The sequence below is a fragment of the Balaenoptera physalus genome, assembly GCF_965194825.1.
Source record: "Balaenoptera physalus genome assembly, chromosome: 7".
Classification (NCBI taxonomy): Eukaryota; Metazoa; Chordata; class Mammalia; order Artiodactyla; family Balaenopteridae; genus Balaenoptera; species Balaenoptera physalus.
Window position 1 is genome coordinate 46423723 of NC_138886.1, and position 5961 is coordinate 46429683.

Sequence of the window (5961 nt, forward strand, 5' to 3'; positions counted from 1 at the left end):
GAAATGAAATGTTCTCACCAAAAAAAAAAAAAATCCAAAAAACCAAATGCATAGATATATACATATATATGTGTAAATAGATAGATATACCTCAGTAAAACTAGAAAACTTCATGTATACAGACCATAAAAGTCACTGAAACAAGATGTCATCATGGGAAAAAACAGTAAAACTTGTCTCTTTTCAGTTCAATGGTCCACGTTCAAATATTATCCGCCCAAGATTTCCCATCTCACTGCCTGGGAGGTATTTGAAGTTCAAAGATACCAAAAATGTGACAAAACAGAAAACAGCTCTAAAACAGAAACACAGAAGAATTAGTAGGTGTTTTCTGGATGAGTCAGTAAGTTTCAGACTTTCTCTATTTAATTTGTTGGCAATTCAGTTTTTTTGTTTTATTCATATTTTAAAATTTATTTTATTTATTTGTTTATTTATTTAGGCTGCGTTGGGTCTTCACTGCTGCTCGCAGGCTTTTCTCTAGTTGCAGCGAGTGGGGGCTACTCTTCGTTGAGGAGCGCGGGCTTCTCATTGTGGTGGCTTCTGTTGTTGCAGAGCATGGGCTCTGGGCGCACGGGCTTCAGTAGTTGCGGCACGTGGACTCAGTAGTTGTGGCTCACGGGCTCTAGAGCACAGGTTCAGTATTTGTGGCTCACGGGCTTAGTTGCTCCACAGCATGTGGGATCTTCCCAGACCAGGACTCGAACCAGTGTCCCCTGCATTGGCAGGCGGATTCTTACCACCGCACCACCAGAGAAGTCCTTGTTTGTTTTTTATGACTTGCATTTATCTGCGCAGAGATAAGGAAAGCAAGCAAAATAACTTTGCTAATTCTAATCATGAAGTCACATCATTTTTTTGATGATTTTAAGTGGTCTGGAGATGGCAGTTAAACCCTATATGACTTTGGTACCTTAAAATATAGCAACTATGTCTTTCAGAACCTTGAGGAACTACCTAACTTATGAACGTTACAAACTACCAAAGTTATGTAAAGAGGTTGATTAGGACTAAGACTTAATAAGTCTTACTATTATGTTCCTGTCTCAAGGCAAAGTCATCAGTTAGAGAACTCTGCTCAGATATCACTATAATTATAATTTTTGTGAATTAATTTATATCTACATAATACCTGTTCCTTGGACTTCTTGGTATCTAAGAATGATGACATGGGACAAAGACAGACTCTCTGGACACTTCTTTCCATATATATTGACAGTGTTCAAGAAGTATTAGAGCGACTTCCCTGGTGGCGCAGTGGTTAAGAATCCACCTGCCAATGCAGGGGACACATGTACGAGCCCTGGTCTGGGAAGATCCCACATGCCGCAGAGCAACTAAACCTGTATGTCACAACTACTGAGCCTGCACTCTAGAGCCCGTGAGCCACAACTACTGAGCCTGAGTGCCACAACTACTGAACCCGCGTGCCACAACTACTGAAGCCCGAGCACCTAGAGCTCGTGCTCTGCAACAAGAGGAGCCACCGCAGTGAGAAGCCCGCGCACCGCAATGAAGTGTAGCCCCTGCTCGCCTCAACAAAGACCCAACACAGCCAAAAATAAATAATAAATAAATAAATTTATTTAAAAAAAGAAGTGTTTGAGATTAGCCATTGCTTGCATCCTTCCCATGAAAAACTGCTTAATGATGGCTTTAGTATGCTTCTACGAGCTTGTCAAGGATCTGAACAGTATTGAGCTTTCTACAAGCTGTTCTTGTCTATTATTTATATTCTAAGTGGGTATTTTTCCAATGAATTCTTAATTTCTGAAATGTCTAAAGATTTGAAAATTACAGGTTTTACCTCAGCAAACAGTTCTGTCCATAGACAGATGAAAATATACTGACACGGAGACAGGAAATTGTTTCTAAACGGTCAGGATCTGACTGCATATTTACAAGTGAGTGAGTATTCTAGTGAATCGTGTAACATCAACATTCCTTATGTCTACATGGAATAAAGACCTTCATCGTATTCTCAGAGACACAAACTCCTTCCACCTTTTTAAACCCCTGTAGCACACGAAGCTTTCTGTTCAAGGCTTCCACTTAAAGTCTTTTCTTTATTATGTTCCTACAGGGATTTCAAGGGTTGCTTCTAGATCTCTTTCTTTCTACTTCAGTTTTGAAAAAATTCTACTGGGGTTTCTATTTTTATGTTACTTCACCAGATGTCCAAACCATTTAAGACATGGCCTCTAAATCCTTGACAGCTATTTGAGGGTGTTAGTATGTTCTCAATTCATTTCGGTTTTTGTCTGAGCTTGTCTTGCATTTTGCTGTGGAAAGAATAAAACAAACATCTAAGGGGGGTCAACTGGGTGCAAGTCACAGTGCTAAGCACTGGGGGACAATAATAATAAGACCTGTTCCTGCTTAAGAACTCAGACAAATAGAAGAGGGTATAATTTGTTACCATTTTTTATAAAGTCTAAGAAATTGACCTCTACAGTTTGGACTAACTCTCTTCTATCCTTTTTGAATTTCTGCTAGTGCATTCAGTACCAGTGACTGAATTCTATAGTTGTACATTCACTATTTTTATTTTTATTGAATATCTTAGGGTGACTAAGACCTTGTGACTCCTTTTACCCCACCTGCCTCTTAGCAGGGCCTCTGGCAAACTTAGTGTCCTGTCTTGTAGCCAGTATTCTAACTAAGCATATCCATAAAGGCTCTAATCTAATACTTAGCCAAAAAACTGATGGGCTATTCACTACCAACCACTTTTCTACCAAATTTAATGTCATTGGTAAATATATGTACGCCTCTTTCCTAATCCTGGTCTGATTGGGGTAATTTGTTCAGATTGATAAACACAAAACTGTAAAAATGTTAAAAGTTGCGAATTTGCTTTTCCTGTCACAAGGATTCAGAACAAGTGATTTCATGTTTACCTTAAGGTTTTAGGCTAATTATCACAAACAAAGGAATGCCATCATCTTGGATTGGATTTCACCAGTCAACCTACTCATTTTCAAGAAGTAAGTATATTTATAAACTTTTATAAATATGTAACTTTGACATGTAAGCTGGGTATATAGTTGAAATAATTAATTGATGATACTAGAGTAGCTACAGACAAAGGATATTCATAAGGAAAAGTGTTGTAATAATAAGAATTATTAATACTACTACTAATAATAACTACAACTATTATTGAGTTTTTATTGTATGTCAGATTCTAAGGTAGGCACTTTGTCTAACTAAAGACTTTTAGTTGGGTCTGACAAAAGACAAAAGTCTGAAATGTAAGAGTCTATGAAAGCAGAGAAGTCTGGGTAGAACCTGCAACCTGTGCAGTCACTCAGGCCCCCCCCTAGGTTTAATGCTTTTCAGGAGCCATGTTGAAACTCTGAATAATTTTATCTTTTAACTAATGTTTGGTAAGTGAAGTCCAGTGGGAAAATGTAGCATGTATATGAGCAGAGAAGATAAACGCTATCTTTCCTTTCTGTCTCATTCACATATAACCTTTGCAACGCCCAGTGAGTATAGAATCCAAGTGAATCCACAACGTATTTGAGTTTCGTGGGACTCAAGGTCCCACACAATACAAGTGTACTTCTCTAAGACTAAGGGAGACACTGACAGCCCATGAGAGCCCGTGCTTTTTGTCAAACTAGAACTTGCTTCACGTGCAGGGAAAAAGGCAGTGGCATTCTAAGAAACACAAACTACCAAGGAACCCCACTGTATCCTTTCTTACTCATGATACCTTCCTATATTTGCCCATCACTTAACACTGATAAGGATGAAAAGGAAGAAAAGGGAAAGGTAGAGCAACCATACTTCCTTTTTCTTTCAATCCTTCCTTACTCATCAGTAAGCCAAAGGTAAATGGCATTGATAGAATGTGTGCTTATCAAAAAATGAAATAAAAAGGAGTTGCGTTAGTTTTGTCCAGCATTTCTACTCTTCTGGTGTAAGCATATACAAAATATGCAATACAAATTGTGTAATTTCATTAATTATGCACACAAGTGAAATGCTCTTATATTTTCATTTAAAACTAGCATTATAAACAATACAAAGATGAATGTTAAAATTCACATTAATATTTTAACTTTTTTTTCTTTACTTGGAGTGATACTGAATAGCAAATAAAAACATTATGGAACGTCTAAAGGCAGACTGAGGAAGAAAAGAGAAAACATAGTTTAGTACTTTTAGTGACGTTTTTCTTGCTTTTTTAACATGGAACCCACATTTTCATTCTGTACAGGACCTCACAAATTATGTAGCTGGCCCTGCCAGTGGTGATACGGCACTCTCCTTGTCAGGAACCCAGGTTCCTTCTATCCTGTTACTCCATGATTTGTGGCCTCTGCTGTATTTGTCCAAGATGCAGCATCTATTTCACAGCACACATCATGGCAAAACAGATGAAGGCAAAGAGAACATATGCTTTCTCTTTTGGTAAGTAAGTTTAAGAAAAATGCCACATGATTCTTCTGCCTTCATTCGTAAGTCAGAATGTAATCATAAGCACAAATACTGCAAAGGAAGCTGGGAAAAGGAAGTCTTTGGTGACCATGTATTCAGCTAAAATTTGAGGTTCTATTATTAAAGAAAAAGAGGAGAATGGATGTTGGGACACAACTAGCTGTATCTACCACACATGCAAAGGAAAAAAAAAAAAAAAGAGCCTATGAAGAATTATCAGTGGAAAGGCTGCAGGAGGCTGGGAATATTGTGAAAGTTGTTGTGTTGTGAGAAAAAGAATGTCTATCAAAAAGATAGAGAAACAGAGAGAGAGAAACTAGATCAGTAACTATATATATTAGATAAAATAACAGAAGTAAAAGGGTATTAATTAATTATTTGAAGAGAATTATAAAAAGAAGCCTAGACTGTGGATTCACAAAGACTGAAAAATGTGGATTTCATCACTGTTTATGTGATTTGGGCAAATTACTTTAGTTATTTAAATTATTAATTCCTACTTCATAGCATTTCTTCTAAGGATAATCAATAATATGTCTAAAGTGCCTAACAGTGTCCGATGTATATTAGATACTAATTAATTCAATTTTTATTTTACTTCATTTTCATTTTAAAAACAAAAACCTCTATTATTTTTATTAATTATACTGTGCTTTTTAATCCATGGCAGACACTTCTTTATTTTGCATAAAGTATTTTTAAGTGAAACATAAATATGAAATTCAATGCATCATAAAAAATTAAGACATTAATTCTAATAAATAATCTGATGCATTAAAATTAGAAATATCATCCGGTGTTCAAGATGTCGAAGCGAGGACGTGGTGGGTCCTCTGGTGCGAAATTCCGGATTTCCTTGGGTCTTCCGGTTGGAGCCGTGATCAACTGTGCTGACAACACAGGAGCCAAAAATCTGTATATCATCTCTGTGAAGGGGATCAATGGACGACTGAATAGACTTCCTGCTGCTGGTGTGGGTGACATGGTGATGGCCACAGTCAAGAAAGGCAAACCAGAGCTCAGAAGGAAGGTACATCCAGCAGTGGTAATTCGACAACGAAAGTCATACCGGAGAAAAGGTGGTGTGTTTCTTTATTTTGAAGATAACGCAGGGGTCATAGTAAACAATAAAGGCGAGATGAAAGGTTCTGCCATCACAGGACCAGTTGCAAAGGAATGTGCAGACTTGTGGCCCAGGATTGCATCCAATGCTGGCAGCACTGCATGATTCTTCAGTGTATTTGTAAAAGAAAAAAATGATCATAAAAATTATTTGCTCCAAAAAAAAAGAAAAATTAGAAATATCTATCTATATATAAAGCACACAAACTTTAAAACAAAGCATTTCATTTTTATCTTAGCTAACCTTAAACTATAACAAGGAGAGACTAATAGTCTTGAGATAATTTTTTCACATTTAAATTGATCATTTAGATGGTCACATCTAGCAGCTTTGAATAATCCCTCTATTACATTAAGTAACTTACACCTCTGTTGCTAACCTGCTACTAT

At 36.9% G+C, this 5961-nt stretch overlaps 1 pseudogene across 1 annotated transcript; it reads left to right on the top strand.

The window, feature by feature from the left end:
* Nucleotides 1–5220: 5220 nt before the first annotated feature.
* LOC309664962 (large ribosomal subunit protein uL14 pseudogene) lies at nucleotides 5221–5744 on the top strand (annotated as a pseudogene). Its single transcript has one exon. The product of its transcript is annotated as a large ribosomal subunit protein uL14 pseudogene (transcript).
* The last annotated feature ends 217 nt before the right edge of the window (nucleotides 5745–5961 follow it).